Source organism: Phoenix dactylifera, unplaced genomic scaffold, assembly GCF_009389715.1.
Source record: "Phoenix dactylifera cultivar Barhee BC4 unplaced genomic scaffold, palm_55x_up_171113_PBpolish2nd_filt_p 000258F, whole genome shotgun sequence".
Classification (NCBI taxonomy): domain Eukaryota; kingdom Viridiplantae; phylum Streptophyta; class Magnoliopsida; order Arecales; family Arecaceae; genus Phoenix; species Phoenix dactylifera.
In genome coordinates this window covers 446,792-465,122 of record NW_024067751.1, presented here as the reverse complement: position 1 = coordinate 465,122, position 18,331 = coordinate 446,792, and positions in this window count along the sequence as shown.

The following is an 18,331-nucleotide window of genomic DNA, read 5'->3' as shown; positions in this document are numbered from 1 at the left end:
AATCATTTGGTTATTTTTGCTTTTGAGTCCTTGATGTTAATTTTATTTCAGCATAGCCTTGCTCGGGTTAGCCGACTTGGCCTTTATTAGAGTCGCTTTGGGTTTAGTTGTTTCTTGAATTCAATTAGATCAAGTCAAGTTAAGGGGTCAGGTAGCCACCTATAAATAGATGTGGTGAGCACCTATTTCAGCATGCAAAAATTAATTGAAAGGCTTTTGCCCTAGCTCTCTTCCCTTCTCTCTTCTTTTCTTGCGACGCCTTCCCCCTCTCCCTAGGCCGCCGTCCAAGGCCGCCGCCCCCTCCTTCATCCGGCTGCACCACCTCTGTCCCGAGAGGCCAGCCACCTCCTCCCTCTTCTTCCTCTCCTCCTTGATCCCTTCCAGCCTCTACAAACAACTCCATCCCGTTGGATTATCAGCCCATCCTTCCCTGCGCAGTCATCAGTCGGAGGCTGATATCTTAAGATCCCGACATTCTCTCTAGACCCACGACCTACCGCTTGAAAGCTAACGCGGAGATCTACAACATATCCAAAATTAAGATCGATCTGACGGACGGATCTTTAGAAATCGTATCTGCAATCAGGTCAGAACTACCCTTCCAGAAATCAAGAAGAATCAAGAATCTTGGGATACGGATCAAATTCTATTGGATCGCATCACTCCACTGCATTAATCAAGGTATAAAAATCTGCCAACTCTTTTTTCGAATCTGGCTTTTTCTAGTTTCCTCACTGTAGTTTCTGGGGAATTTAGGTTGCTTCGGTAATGGTCTTCCAGGTTAATTTATTTGCTTTATAGAAGAAAGATGTAACCAAGGCTTTGACACACATTTTATTCTTGTTCGCGTTATAAAGCAAAATCATATAGTCTGAATTAGTGCGTTACATTTTAGGGCTTGTTGACTGGGAGATGGGTGGAGCAACGGGTCTTGTGGAAGGTACTTCCGCAGCAAACTCAAAAGAGGGAGTACATGAGAGATGAACGAGCGGGCAATCGCAAGGGCTTCGCATTGCTTGTGCTTGGAAGGATGCTTTCTCTGGCATGGAAAACACCGACATGGAAAGCCCATTTGGGATGAAAGAAAAGGAAAGCACCGACATGATAATGAGACTGGACTAGACTGCTGCTCTTGTACTTTAAGATCTTAATGTAGAAAAAACACTTGTTGTAAAAGAAGATAATTTTTTCTGTACATCTATGCAGAATATCAACAAAGAATTCAAAAAAAAAAGATTTGATTTTTCTGTTCTTTTTTGATATTATTTGTAATTAAATAGATGTATTTTCTTGATGGTTGTGGTTTCGAAAGTTTTCTTTGTTACCCGAAACAAATTTTTCTTGCGGTTATAAGCTCGTTTGTTGATCTTCTAGAGTTGGAATTCCGCCTCAAGTCGCAAACATTTCGACACTTTCTTTCCTATTCTCTGGCCGATTTTTGGACTCGGTTAAATGCTTTTTCTATGGGCAGCCCTATTTGTTGTTATCCGGTTGAGGCTGGAGAAACAATGGACTAAATAAATAAAAGTATTAAGAAATCACTTTGATATCCCTAGCGTAGTTTGTAGTCTGCACTCTATGTTGATTTGGAACACTACAACAAAAATTGGTTTTTCCGACTCTTACCTGCCGACGTAAAAAAGAAGCATCAGCAATTTGGGCACCATGCCAAAATTTGCCAACGCTTTTTAGTAGTGTCAGAAGAAATCTAGATTAGACGATGCTTATGAGCATCGTCAGAATCCTACAACACTTGAAAGTGTCGTCGGAAGCCCTCCCAGCATTTCTTAGCTAAGACGATGCCTTAAAAAGCGTTGTCGGAGGCCTAATCATTCCCTCTCTAACTTTCTCCCAAGACGACGCTTTACAAAGCATCATCGAAGGCCTAGTCATCTCCGAGCAAATCTCCTCCCCAAAGGCCACGCTTTAAAAAACGTCGTCAGAGGCCTAATAGCCAACTAAGATGATGCTTTCTAAAGCGTTGTCAGAGAACCCCCCCCACTCCCTCTCTTCCTCTCCGATCCCAACCCCTTCTCTCTTTCTCTCTCTCTCGCGTGCGCGCGCGCACACACGGAGAACAACAATCCCTAACCCCTTTTTTTTTGGTATAAATCCCTAACCCCTTCACCCAGCCGCCATCATCCCCGACCCTGCCCCCTCCCCCCCCCCCCCGGTTAGTCTTGGGCAAAGGCTTTTGGCTTTCACACCCTTCGATCCCATGGTAGCAACGGGGCGCGAAGGGGGCACCCGAAATCTAGGATTTTCTCCGAGTCCCAAACCGAGGTTAACCTTCTCTGAGTGCTTATTTCTTCTCCGTTCTTCCTCCTGAGTTGGGATTTTGAGGTTGATTTCTGTGTTGAAATCTTCAATCCATCATTTTCGTTTGGTCTTTCTTCAATTGAAGGCCTGAGATTTTTGTATCCATCGTTTTGATTTATATATCTAATTCCCTCCTTTTCTCTTTCTCGTCGCTTTTTTGAACATATTTCTGGAGATCTGCCTTCTGAGCCAGGATTTGTTTCATTTTAGGGATTTGAAGTTTTCGAAGCTCTTAGGATTTGAAGTTTTGATCTCGATGCCTTCTAATCCCCTCCTGTATCTAATTTGTTTTTTTAGAAGCTATTTGGAATCAAATCTTTAGATTTTTTTTCCTATAATCTGTTTAACTCGGATGCGAGTGATCCAATACTGTTTTTTGTTTGTCTGATTCGAACTAGAAAAAAGTGGAAAACTCATCAAAATCTGCTGACCCAAAGATTGATTTTGATGATCACAAAATCTTGAAGTATAATTACTAATGTTTGCGTTGCAAGAAGAAAGATAATTTATTTTGCAAGGGACATAACAAGTTGGAAGAATAGAAGAAGGCCTCAAAAGCTCTCAAAAAGTTGAAAGAAAGCTATACTTCATTGACCCAAGTTTCAAGTTCAAAGAATTCAAGTTGAAGGAGCAAATTCAAAGAAAGATTCAAAAGAATAGTCCTCGAGTCGACTCCTGGAAGTTCAAAGTCGACTCTGGCACTCTAGAGTTTCAAGGAACAGTGCTCGAGTCGACTCCGGGACTCTGCAAGTCGACTCCGATTGAGAACAGACAAAAAGATAGAGACTTGATTTTCAGTGCTACAGTTCTCGAGTCGACTCCAGCTACAGTCGAGTCGACTCCCAGCTACAGTGTCGGGCAGACTCCTATTCACGAGTCGACTCCTGCTTCAGCTGAGTCGACTCGACCATGCTGGAAGGCATAACGGCTAGTTTTTTCTCAACTCCAACGGCTCTATTTTTGTCTCTAACGGCTAGATCTTTGTTCCCACGCCATCCAAAGCTTTAAAAATCAAGGAGAGAGCTAGGGGAGAAGTTAAGAAAGTGGGAGAGAACACATAGGGAAGAGATTTAAAAAAGATTTCAAGAGAAACCTCCCAAAAGTATAAAAGGGTCATTCAAAGCAAAAGAGAGAGAAGAAGAGCATCTGAGTGAATCCCAAGGCTTCCTCTCCAACTGTGTGCTGCCTCAGTGATCCTCTACCTCGTGCGAAATCAAAAGAGGGTCAAGTAAAGAAGAAGCCGAGTTTCTTCATTTACAAAACTTGTTTGAGGGCTTCTTCTCTTTACTCTATTTGTTTACATTGTTATATCTGCTTGTTTAAGAAGCTTGTATTTGTTTTAAACTCTTGTTCTAATATCTTGTAACTTGATTTAATCAAGGGATTGAATCAAGGGGTTAAGGTTTGTTGGTGAGCCAAAGAAAAAACCAACGGTGTAAGGTTGTGGTTGGTGAACCGGAAAAAACCAACTGGGTTTGATTATGAACCCGGAAAAACAATCGAGTGGTTCTAGTCGGTGAGCCTGTGAAAACCAACCGAATTCGTTGTGATCTCGTAAAAACAACAAGTTAGGTTGTGAGCTTGTAAAACAACCGGCTGTAATCTGAGGGATTATAGTGAAATTCCCAAGAGGTCTTGGGGAGTGGATGTAGGTGCTGGGGTGCATGTTAGATGTATGCCCTAGAAGCCAATCTGGCTGACATATTATTAATTCTGGAACATGATTTGTACTTGACTTTATTATTATTGAATAAATAAAAGGCATCTTTTTCATTCATATTGTTATTGTGTCTATGAATCGTCCAAGGAATTAATAAGATGATGATGCATATTCTCAAGAGTTGAAAATTTGAGCCATGTATCATTGGTGATTAATTTCTAAACGCTCCTGATCGATGGATCATCACGAGGACGGTGATCGATCCGATGAGATCAGTGCACACATTACTTTCCCTGTGGATGGATGAGACTCGAGTTCACGGTGTGGGAACACTGAAATAATAGTGTAGGTGCTTGTTAGAGAACAAGGGTACTGAGCGTGACCAATACAAGAAGTCACTTGGATGTCTATCCACTCGTCAGTGACTTGCTTGATGTTGCAGTAGTGTGACTGGTCCTTTGATCTGCGGTGCTTCGGCTACTCACAGTGAGGTTATTGTAGTTTGACTGCACATACACATGGCCTCTAGGCATATGGGACCATGCAGTGTAGATTGGCTGTAATAGGTTCACTGTAGGAGTAGGGTATGCACCTATATGGAATCTATCGACCTTGGTAGATAAGAAGAGATCCTATGTGATTTATAAGACTGAGTTCGTAAGACCTCGGCCGGGGCAGTATGCACAGTGGAGAAAGAGTTTTCCACTCTCGAACTAAAGTCGAATAAACCTTCACATACGACAGACGATGGGGTTTGACGAGTTGTCCATGACCTCCATCCTGTAGGGATCCACGATAGTAGGACTGAATCACACGTTAACTGCACCTAAAGGTTCATTATTCTATTCTGCTGGGTAGCCACTACATACTGCTAGGTGTCACTGGTGGATGGTGAAACTCACAAGGAATATCTCGATGATTGATAAACCCTAATGAGTTGAGTTGGAATCATTCCGACCCATTGAAAGGAGTTTTCAATGATATTGTGATAGAGATCACAATATATCTCACTACCAGTCAGAATAGAACCTATGGGGTCACTGATCGGTTCTTTCAATTTTGAAAATAAATCATGCAATAGCACGTACCCTGTAGGATAGTGATTACGGATGTCGGTCCACAGGGATTGTAGAATAAGTTATTTTTATTTTAAAAATAAATCAGGAAGAAGAATTTGCTAACTTGATTTAACTAAATTAAACTATGAGTGCGAATTAGAATTTATCAGAATAAATGGATCTAGGGTTTGGAGTCCACCACATAGCATTGCATCAGGGTTTGTGTTCTTTATTTTTTTATCTTTTGGAGGGGCATGCAATATTGGCTACGAGCCTTTTAAAATAAAAGCATAAATAGTGTTAGGAAGATCCATCTTCGGTGTAGCATGAAGTGTCTACCTAAGTATGCTAATCTAGGATGCAGCACACTTCATCTTCCTAGGCATGGATCATCTTAGACTACTTTAGCAAACATGATTAGTAACTTGCATGCTCAAAGTTTAAATATCATAAAGAAATATTTCATTGAAAATAAGAATTTAAACAAGCTCCAAAATAATAAAGAAAATAAGAACTACAATGCCCTGATACATTGCTAGGACTTCATCCAGCCCTAGACTAGATGTTTAGCCGAGCATGGCTTTCGGACGACCTCCCATCTTCAAATGAAAGCCTTCACCTCTCATTATTCCCAATATATCACAAAATATTCTCTTTCCCCCCCTCCTTTTCTTTTCTTTTCTTCTCTTCCGAACAGAGCCTCCTCTGTTCTTCCCACCGTCGCCTCCCTTTGCCACCGAACGCCCCCCCTGCTTTTATAGTCGTCCAGTGTGCTCATTCGGGAAGGAAGAAGAGATCACGGGTGGCTGATTCCGGGGCATGATGCTGGAGGGCAGCTCGCGGACGAAAATGGCGACTGGCTGGATCTCGGGAGGAAAGCATGATCCGTGGAGCGCCGAGTTGAATGCAGATGGCCGGATCAATGGAGCTGGCCGCTGGATCGATGGGAGGTTGACGTACAGACGGGATAAGGTGAGATGGCCGCGGGATCAACGGAAGGAGCTGGACGAGCCGATCACGGACGGCTGGGCAGACGATGATCGCGGAGAGGGCTGAATCACAAAGATTTGATGGCGGAGGAGCTGGGAAGAGAGGCTGCACCGGCTGATGGTGGAGAAACAGGATGCTGGGGGGAGCGGAAGAAGAAAGTGGCTGGATCCATGGCGTGATACGCTGGGACGCGATGCTGTCTCGGATGCTCGGAATGGCAGCCATGCGGAGGCGCTGGTCACAGCGTGGAGCTGGAAATCCGGAAGAGGAGATGCCGCACGTGGTTGATGGCGGAGGAGCTGGAAATCCGGAAGAGGAGATGGCATGAACGCAGTGGGCACGCAGTTGGAAAGCTGGGAAGGATAGACAGCGGGAGGAAGGAGATAAACAGTGACATAGTTTTATTATTATTATGATTATATTTATTATTTTATTATATATATTTTCTTTTGTAACACTGTTCATAGGAACAATGTTTCACGGGACACTGCTTATATGAACCGTAAATCCAGTGATTCTTTCTGAAATTATTTTTATTTATTTTATTATATTCATTATTTTTTCCTCTCTTTTTTTTGTTTTAAATTTATAAATTTTATATGAAGGCAGGTAAGGAATTGGTTGGGAATTGGCTTTGGATTTGAGGTGGGTCATGATCGTTGATTTGCTTGAACTTGTTCTCGAGCTCAATGTTATTTAAATTTAATTCTTGCTAAACTGCTTCAGACCGAACTCGACCAGATAAAATAAACAAGACTGTGACTCAATAAAAAGGGTTACTCAAACCTTTTCCCATACAAAAGTAATTAATTATAACTTTCAATCTAATCAGGACCAAAACCCATTTAATTATACCCTTAGCTTGATTTCAATCCCATCAGGTTACCGAACCGGATCAACACAATCTCCTCCTTATATGTTTTCATGAAAGATCGCAACCAGGAGAGAGACAAGTTCAGAGTCTGTTTTAAGAAAAGAATTATTTACTTCTTACCATATTTTAAATTTATTTCAATGTTTATTCAATTTCATGATAAAATATGTATTTATCAGTTTAAGAACATTGATAAGTGCTATGGAAAGATAGCTAAATTATAAATTATTAAGCACTTATCAGTCACACACACTAGAAGTATTGACCGATCCGATGGTTGAAAAGTGATTATGAATCACGAGTAATCAATTCAATTGATAATAAATTGAAGAAGGAACAATGGGAATTAATTAATTGGACTTAAACACGAATCCTACTTGGAGTAGGATTCCTGGAGTCCTAATTGGATTAGGACTGGGAGTCCTACTTGAAGTAGGACTGGGATTTCTACTTGGAGTAGGATTCCTACAATCCTAATTAGATTAAGATTTTGAATTCAATTTGGATTCCTACTTAGAATAGGATTCCTAGAAGTCCTAATTGGATTAGGACTTCGGATTCAAATTAGAGTCCTAATTGGATTAGGACTAAAATTATATAAGTCCTAATTGGATTAGGATTTCTTAAGTCCTAATTAATTATTAATCTAATGAATCAACATGACTCCTAATTGGGTTAGGATTGAAGAGTTCAATTGAGTCATGGTTCATTCAAGTTCTAATTGGATTAGGACTAGCATAGATTGAACCCGATTGATTCATGATTTGGTTAAACCATAATTGGATTAGGACTAAACCAAATAGGGGCATCCTAAATCCTCCTCTAATCCTCCTTAGAGGAGGATTAGGGCAAGCCAATAGTAGGGCCGTACGCCCCCTCCTCCTTCTCTTCTTTGGCGCGGCAAGACAAGAGGGGCCAGCGCCCCTCTTGGAAGGTTATCAAGGAGCTCCTAAAAGTTAGGAGCTCCACTTACTTTATAAAGGGGTATGGGAGGCACCTACAGCATTCATTAGAATTCCTCTTCCCTTTGTGCCGTGGCCTCCTCTCTCCCCTTTCCTTGGTTCAGCCGCAAGCATGAAGAGGAGAAGAAAGAAGCTTGGTGGCCTCCTCCCTCCTCCTTTGCATCATCCAACGCAAGTGAAAGCAAAAGGGTGCAAGGTGCTTTGATTCTTCTTCAAACTTCATCCTTCTTCTTCCTCCTCCCAAGCACAATCAAGTGTTGATCAAAAGGGAGGAGATCAGCCATCAAAACGAATCTCTACAAGGGAGCTAGCACCCTGGGGAGATTGAAGCGTTTGGATTGGTCCTCTGCTTCGTGTGGATACCCGTAGAGGCCGGACGCGTGAACGGCTTCAAGCGAACCTTCATCCTAAACCATGAACTTCAGTTTGCGGTGATCATCTACCTGCACAAGGTGAAGATCTGATCTTCCTAATGTAGTTAAAAGTTTTTAATTCTAATCTATCTACGAACGGTTATTGAACAACGTTCATGGGATGAACGTGTGATCCTGCGCATGCCTCTTCCGCTGCCATCTAAATTTTTTTTAATTTTCTGCAGCATGGGCGGATTTTCAACAGTGGTATCAGAGCCTAGGCATCGTAGATTAAGGTAAGGATTAATTATTAATAGGCATCTTAGATCTGAAATTTAAAAGGTTATGCATGCTGAAAAATTTCTGCATGCAGATTTTTCAGGGTTACTGATTTTTGCATGCTGATTTTTATGTGATAAATTGATGATTCTAATTGCATTGTTAATGGGATTACAAAGTTTAGAATCATGATTAGCATGATCAGCAACCTATGTCATAACATAATCAATTAAGTTTCAGATCTGAAAAGTATAATTGCTGCATGTGGTGATGATCATAGGATTCAAACCCTTTTGGTATCAAATGTAATGACCTGCGATGTGATCTGTAATGTCATGTAATTTTTCCAGAAGCTTGCATGCATCTTATTTGATGTTTTGAGAGGCCTGCGTGCCTACTAAAAGGGGATGTAATTTATTATTTTTTTATTTTATATCTGATTGTATTTCTGTGATGTGATGTACGTCGACGATCAAGTCGAAGATAGTGCATGAGATGAATGGCGATCTGAGCGATTGATGGCGATTGGATCAAGAGTTGGTCAAGGATCGAATCAAGGAGGCTTGGAACCAATTCAAGAGTTGAAGACCAACTAATCGATTGACGTGCATGTGCTTGTAATATGACCTAATTAGAATCCATGATCATCACCTATTTAAAGTTTAGCTTTAATTATTATTGCGATTATAACTGCCTGCGATGTGCCGTTTGCATGTGATGTGAATGAGAGTGGCGTAGATAGGTTTACATGTGATGTAGCAAACCCAATGAGACCTAAACTAAAACCTCCTCAATCAAGTCGAGAGTGAACCAACATGAGCGAGCCATATTAGATTAATTGATCTAATTGGTATCAAGGAAAGCATGAAAGGTGGTTACTTAATTAGAACCTTACTCTCTGAGTAAGGAGAGCCTCCCACCTGCTTATCTGGCCAATTGTTCGTTTACCTCTTATGAAGAGCTCAAGTTGCAAACACTAAGACCTGATTAACCGATATTATGTTCATAGGTCTTCCACCGTAATAGAGCTGCTAAGGTCTTTCTGATGTTGATTTGTTTTGGCTGAACACAGTGGGCAAGTTGCATCGGGGGGCTGGACCTCTCTATAGACATGAGATGTTGTAGAGGTAAAGATGGGGTTGGGCACCAATAACTCTTAGGTGAGGACCCAATGACGACTTTATTTCTATGGTTATACGGTGGGTCTGACTTAACTAAGGAATGGGACCAATAACTATTAGGTGAGGTCTTCATGACTTAGAGACCAAGTAGCACTGCAACATGCTTGAGAAGTATTGTACAAGAGTTGTACTTTCATCAATTTATGTGTCACTAATAACTGTTAGGTGAGATGGCATGTAAATCGGTGGGACCATAGTGAAAGAGTAGATGCCCTATAAGCCAATCATTTGATGGGTTTCTCTTTGTAATCCTCCAAATCTTGTACTTTGACACTCGATATATATCAATAAAGGCATTGTGTTTCTGTAGGGTTCTAGCATGTCATAATGGGCAGCGGAAGCTAGGAATTTTAAAAATTTTCTTAATAAAGTCCCTATGTATGAAACCCTTTTAAGCCTAGATCACCTTAATGATTACAATCAAATAATATAAAATAAATGCAGAATTAGTAGAATACCTCAAACGCTAATCCAAAGTGTATAATCTCCACGAGGCGTCCATGTGTCCGCCCTCCAATGGTGATCCACACGAAAACTTGATCAAGACTTTAGCTCCAAAGACTTTTGATCCTTAATGCAGAATTCTTCTAAAGAACTCTAATGGCTTGCTTTCCTTCCTTTCTATTTTTCTTTAGCCTTCTAAAATCACTTCTAATCCTTTTGCCCTAAGGAAGACCACCTTGTCTTGGCTTAGGACACACTAGAAGCAATGTTAGAAAGAAAGAAACTAATGTAAGAAAGAAGGGATATGAGAGAGAGAGAGAGTTGGATTGATTTCCGATGATTGAAAAACACCGGGAGCATTCCCTATTTATAGATGGCGTACGGATGCATTGTAGCCATCCATTCATGCATGAAGAGGGGCGTGAGATCAAGGGGTGTGTTATTTGATGAGAGGGCATATCAGAAGTAGTTAGGATAAGATGAAGTGCTTAGGATATGGCGCTTCATCCTTATCCATTCCCTAAGCATCTCTTCATGAAATCCACCGTACTCATGCCTCTCTTCATTTCTTCTCACGCATGAAAAATAGGGAGCATTCTCAACCATTGATCAAGGCTAGATGATGATCCAAAGGCCCTTATTGGTGGCACCATAAGAAAGAAGGAGAGAGAGAATGATGCGGTTGAAGGGAAAGTAGTTAGGATAAGATGACGTGTCATCTTTATCCAATCCAAGTGGCGCTTCTTCATGAGGCGCCATTCTACATTCACCGTATTCCCTTCTTTCTCACGCCATCTGATGTTGACTAAGTCAATATCACAAGTCCATCACGAGATCATGATCTCCCATCATTCCATGATGAAGATCCAATGGCTCTAATCCATGGCGCCATCCATTTGATCCTTCTCTTCATCCAAATGTTGATCCAACGGTCAAAATTAAATATTTTATCAAATCTAATCCAATTAGACTCAAATCAAGCCAATTAGGTGCCCAACTCTTGGCTAACCCATATTAGAATATGATCTAATCAAATTAGATCAATTAAGAATCAGATTCGAATCCAATTCGAATCAGATTCGAATCCAGTTCGAATCAGGAGCTAAGGTTTGCAACACCTGCTAGGATGTTTATCTTGCAAACATGATCTAATCCAATTAGACCCTTGATAAGTTTTCTTGTGTGTGACCCATTGGGTTCCATACTTAGCCAGCAATAGGTGTGAGTGCGAGTTGTCCCAACTTGATTAGAACTCTTCTAATCGATTTAAGTCCAAACTGCGCGAACCCGAACTTAACAATTAGAATCCTTTCTAATTGGTGATTGAATTAAACTCTTTAATTCGATCAAACCTATAAGACAAGATTAACGTCTAGCAACGTGTCATGTCTACCCGGAAAATATGGAATTTGGTGAAAATACCAAAAATACCCTTCAGTGGCAAGTTACCATGCAATTCAATCCTTTAATCAAACTGCATCCCAAATATATATATGAGTATGAATATATGTCAAACTCAATTTCATATTTATATTTTTCTTAATCTTTTAATGATAATTCAAATAATGAAACATTAGAAACACTTTCTAATTTTTATTCTGCTTTGATCAAAGGCTTCCTGAATTATCATATGATTAGAATAAATAGGATGCTATCTTCTCTTACTAGAAGTGATTAATTCCTTGTTGACCTACTCATAATCTTCGTACACAATCCACCATATCCAGAAGACCTCGTACATAACTTATTGTCATGAATGAGTGTAAGCCAAAACATAGGTTCATGTGCACAAGATACCATGGTGATCTTAGGTCAAAGGATCAGTTGCACAACTCCCACTAAGAGAATCATCTTTTGACATGTAAGACTTCATAAGATTTTTCTTTGTAGGTCAATTCAGTGAACTCATTCTTCTAATGAGCACCCATATCTTTGTATTAGTGTCTCCATACAAATGATTGTGAGATCAATCATCCTCTGCATCGAGCATACATAAGACATGCCAGTCTTTTCGGTAATCATTGATCCCCGACTCAATGTACCAATGACTGGGAATATTTAAGATTAGGATTTTAGGATTTTAAGTCTCACTAGTATGATCTCATCATAGTCTTAAAACCATTGCCCTAATCTAAGGAGTTTATCATAAATATAATCAACAGCATATGATAAAACATAACACCTTTATTCATATTTAAATGTCATGTACATGATTTGGACAAATCAAAAGAAAAATCCTTCGCAATATATATTGCGATTGGCTTGTAGGGCATCTACTCTTTCAATCTTCCACTTGCACTAAAGCCAATCGCTCTTATATTTTATCCCCATACAATCGAGGTGGCGATCGAACTGCTGTTGTGGTAGAGCTTTAGTGAACGGGTCTGCTAGGTTGTTCTTGGTGTCTACTCGTTCAATGACTATGTCTTGTCTCTCGACAATCTCTCGAACAAGATGGAAGCATCTTAGAATGTGCTTGGATTTGTGATGAGACCTTGGTTCCTTCGCTTGAGCAACAGCTCCAGTGTTATCACAATAAACTGGGACTGGTCCAGCAATCTCGGAAACTACTCCTAACTCAGAGATGAACTTCTTCATCCAGACAGCTTCCTTAGCGGCTTCACTTACAGCAATGTATTCTGCCTCAGTAGTTGAGTCAGTTACAGTTTGCTGTTTGGAACTCTTCTAGCTCACTGCACCACCATTTAGGGTAAAGACATATCCTGAAGTGGACTTGCTATCATCTGGGTCTGATTGAAAACTAGAATCAGAAAATCCTTCTAGTTTCAACTCAGATCCTCCATAAACTAGAAAAATATTTTTAGTCCTTCTCAAGTACTTAAGAATATTTTTCACAGCTATCCAATGATCCTCTCCTGGATCAGCCTAGAATCTACTTGTTATGCCTAAGGCATAAGCAACATCAGGCCTAGTACATAGCATAGCATATATAATCGATCCTACTGCCGAAGCATAGGGAATAGAATTCATTCTATTCCTCTCTTCAGATGTCTTAGGAGACATCTTCTTAGAGAGACGTATGCCATGACTCATAGGCAAATAACCTCTTTTACTTTCTTCCATGTTGAATCTTTTCAGCACATTATCTATGTACCTAGACTGGGACAAGCCTAGCATCCTTTTAGATCTATCCCTATAGATCTTTATACCAAGTATATAGGATGCTTCTCCCAAGTCTTTCATGGAAAAGCTTTTTGACAGCCAAGTCTTGACCGATTGTAACATTGGAATATCATTTCCAATGATCAGTATGTCATCTACATACAATATTAAGAAGACAATGGCACTCCCACTAGTCTTCTTGTACACACATGGTTCATCCACATTTTTGATAAAACCAAACTCTTTGACTGTTGAATCAAAACGGATGTTCCAACTCCTCGATGCTTGCTTTAATCCATAAATGGATCTCTTAAGCTTGCATACTTGATTTGCTCTCTTACTTGAGACAAATCCTTCTGGCTGTGTCATGTAAACCTCTTCCTCAAGATAACCATTAAGGAAGGCGGTTTTGACATCCATCTGCCAGATTTCATAATCATAGTATGCAGCTATTGCAAGCAAAATCCGAATAGATTTGAGCATAGCTACTGGCGAAAAAGTTTTATCATAGTCAATTCCTTGCTTTTGCCTGAAACCTTTTGCCACCAATCTAGCCTTGTAGGTTTCTACTTGGCCATCTGCTCCAATCTTTTTCTTATAGACCCATTTGCAACCTATAGGGTTTACACCCTCTGCTGCATCAACCAAAATCCATACTTGGTTGGTATACATAGAATCTATTTCAGATTTCATGGCTTCCAGCCATTTGTCAGAGTCATTACTCATGACAGCTTCCGAATAGGTCAGAGGATCATTATTCTGAACAATGTGGGCTTCATCACTCTCAATGATGAACCCATACCTCTCAGGTGCTCTTCGCACTCTATCTGACCTTCGGAGAGGAGATATGTGTTGTGGTTGTACCTCATCAATGGGTACATCTGGTTGAAGAATTTCTTGTGTTTCTATTTGTAGGTCTTGAACTTCTTCAAGTTCAATTTTCCTATCCTTGCCCTTTTCTAAGATAAACTCTTTTTCTAAGAAAATGGCATGCCTACCTACAAAAACTTTTTGTTCGGTAGGATGATAGAAGATGTATCCTATACTATCTTTAGGATAACCTACAAAAATACATTTATCTGATCTAGCACTTAGCTTGTGTCCAAAATTTCTTTTGACATAAGCTTGACAACCCCATATCTTAAGATACTGAAGATTAGACTTCTTTCCTCTCCATATCTCATATGGAGTGCTAGGTACAGACTTAGAAGGTACCCTGTTTAATATTAGTGCAGCAGTCTCTAGGGCAAAATCCCAGAAGGAAATAGGAAGATCAGTAAAGCACATCATGGACCTTACCATATCTAATAGAGTACGATTCCTCCGTTCAGCTACACCATTTAATTGTGGCATATACGGAGGTGTCCATTCAGAGAGAATGCCCTTTTCTTTAAGATGATTTAAAAACTCACTAGAAAGGTATTCACCTCCTCGATCAGATCGAAGGATTTTAATACACTTTTCGATTTGTTTTTCAACCATACTTTGATACTCTTTAAACTTATCAAAAGCTTCGGATTTATGTTTCATAAGATACACATATCCGAACCTTGATAAATCATCAGTGAATGTGATGAAGTAAGAGTATCCACCTCTAGCTGGAGTTGTCATAGGACCACATACATCTGTGTGTATAAGTCCTAATAACTCACTTGCCCTTTCTCCATGTCCAGTGAATGGAGACTTAGTCATTTTACCATAAGACAAGATTCACAAGTTCCTAATGATTCATAATCATAAGGATCAAAGAACTCTTCTTTGTATAACTTGTTGATTCTTGATTCACTTATGTGACCAAGTCGGCAATGCCAAAGAAGGGTGTTATTTACTTCCTCTCTCTTTCTTTTATTGCTTTTATTAATATGAAAGACATTGTCATTAAGTAATAAAACAAGAAGACCATTTTCCATAATGCCATTGCAAAGATGCTTATTAGAAAAATAAATAGAGCAACCATTGCCCTTTTCATTAATTTCAAATCCTTTCTTTAACAACAAAGGAATGGAAATTACATTTCTAATAATTTTGGGCATATAATAACAATCTTCTAATTGTAGGAGCTCTACCGAAAGTAACTCCAAGTTGTAGGTTCCAACAGCTTCAGCCTGGATGGACTCTCCTCCAGCGCCATACAGCTCGAAGTCACCTTTCTTCAAAATTTTAATTTTCTGTAGTCCATGCAAAGATTTGCAAATGTGAAAACCACAGCCGGTATCCAATACCCATGAATTTGAATTTGAAGAACTTAATGACAAGTTGGCATGTAACATAAACATACCTTTTGATGCAACTCTTGCATCAGTCTTCATACTTGCAAGAAAACTCTTGCAATTCCTTTTCCAGTGGCCAGCTTTGCCGCAATAAAAATAGGTACTTGATCCGGAGTTTTTCTTTCCTTTTTTCTTTTTGATGCTACTCTTGGGGTTCAATCGTTTCTTAGAACCCTTATTTCCCGATTTTCTTTTAGAAGTGCTATTTATAAGAAGGAGTGGACCTTTATCCTTCTTAATATGGCCTTCAGCTGTTTTGAGCATATTTAACAGCTCGGGCAGGGAGGTGTTCAGCTTGTTCATGTGAAAGTTCACAACAAACTGAGAGAATGAATCAGGCAGTGATTGCAGGATCAAATCCTGACTGAGCTCACTATCCATAGCAAAACCTAATTGACTTAATCTACTGATTAAGTCTATAACCATAAGAACATGATTTTGCACTGGAGTTCCTTCATTCATTCTAGCACGGAACAACTACTTAGATATCTCATACCTAGCAGTCCTGCTTTGTTCTCCATACAACTCTTTTAAATTGAGAAGTATGGATTGAGTGTCCATGCCTTCATGTTGCCTCTGTAATTCATTGCTCATAAAGGCAAGTATGATACATTTGACAGTCAAACTATCATTTTTCCACATCTTATGTGTGGCAACCTCCTCTTCTGTAGCATCATCTCCTAGATCTCCAAGATCAGGGGTTTCAAGTATATAGAAAATTTTCTCCTGAGTGAGTACTATCTTTAAATTCCTCAACCAGTCCACATAGTTTGGTCCGGTCAACTTGTTGGCATCTAAGATGCCTCTTAGTGAAAGTGAAGAAGCCATTTAATAATTCTACATATGCAAGAATGTTGCCCAGATAGACAACCCAAGAGGGGGGGGGGTGAATTGGGTTTTTAAATTAACTTAGCTAATTAAAACTTTGTGGATGATTAACTAAATACTATAGCCAGTTATTTAATTAAAGCTAAGTGCTGTGAGTAATGTGTGGGGAAGAAGATGAGAGACAATGCACTACAAACACAAAGTTTTATAGTGGTTCGGAGCTAACCCTTGCTCCTACGTCCACTCCCCAAGTCTCACTTGGGAATTTCACTATAACCCCCTTGGATTACAGCCGGTTGTTTTGCAAGCTCACAACCGAACTTGTTGTTTTACGAGCTCACAACGAACTCGGTCGGTTTTTCCAGGCTCACCGACTAGAACTAACCCCGATTGTTTTTCCGGGCTCACAATCAAACCCTTACACTCGTTGGTTTTAAACCGGCTCACCAACCAACCTTAATCCCTTTGATTCAATCCCCCGATTGAATCAAGTAAATACACGAGATAGAAAAAAACAGAAAAATAGCTTCTCAAAAAGCAGATTTAAAACAATATAATCGTAAAGGAGTTAGAAGCCCTCAAACGCTTTTAAGATGGTGAAGAGGTGTGGCTTCTGGAACTCCGGTCTCCTCTTGAAAGAGTGATCGACTTGAAAGCAGGAGGAGGAAGCTTTGAATGCTGGGAAGATGTTGGTGGAGCAGTAAATGCAGATCTTCCCTTTTTCTCGTTGAAGAGCACTTAGAGAGCTTGAAGACTTGAATGCTAGGAGTGGAATGTGTGTTCTCTACCTTGCTACAGTCTTCTGTGGCTATTTAAGCCAACCCCCACGGAAACTAGCCGTTACTCTGCTTTTTCTGGCCATTCTGCACACTCTGCGCAGCCTGACAATGTGACCGTTGGTGGGTTGGAGTCGACTCGCGCGATCAGGAGTCGACTCGGCTGTAGCAGGAGTCGACTCGAGCTTTTCCGGAGTCGACTCGGCAACTGTTCCCAGTTTGAATTAAAGTTGCCGTCTTGACTGGGAGTCGACTTGTCTTGACCCGGAGTCGACTCGCCAACTTCTGGCGCTGACCTGGCAATTTTGGAGTCGGCTCATCCTCTGTAGTCCGTGGATCCAAATTTGAATTTTGTCCACTCGAGTCGACTCGACTGTCCTGGGAGTCGACTCGAATCTCAGAGCCCGAACTCCCGATTCTCTGTCTTTTGGCTCATCCAGTCTTGGAGTCGACTCGAACTTCCTTGGAGTCGACTCGGCTCTCAGTTTCCGAAAGTTGGTCTTCTGCCTTTTGACGTGAAGCTTGTCTTGGAGTCGACTCGAGCTGTCTGGGAGTCAACTCGAATCTCAGAGGCAGTAACATGGTCTTCTGTCTGTCGATGGTCGCACAGTCTCGGAGTCGACTCGCGTACTGCGGGAGTCGACTCGAATCTCAGAGTCCATAAAACGCTCTCTGACTTTTTCTTTGTGTACCGCTGGGAGTCGACTCGCGTTCCACTGGAGTCGACTCGAATCTCAGAGTCCATAAAACGCTCTCTGACTTTTTCTGTGTGTACCGCTGGGAGTCGACTCGCGTTCCACTGGAGTCGACTCGAATCTCAGACCTGAAAAATTGCTCTTCTGTCCTTCTGTCTGTTTTCAGTCGGAGTCGACTCGTACTGATCAGGAGTCGACTCGAGCTCGTGCCAGTGACCTTGATACGCTTGGAGTCGACTCGTGAAACTCGGGAGTCGACTCGTATCCCAGACATTGGTTCATGCAGACTTCTTAACTTATCCAAAATGCTATGAACCAAGTCTAGAGACACTTGGACAGGATTTTCACTGAAACACTCAATTGAATTCATTAGTAATCACAAGATATACTCAAATGCTTTGAGCTCATCAAAATCAAACGGGGTTTTAATCGATCACTCCACAATCTCCCCCTTTTTGATGATGACAAAACTTTGAGTATATGTAAAATGAGTTGCTCAGTAAATAATGAAATAAACTC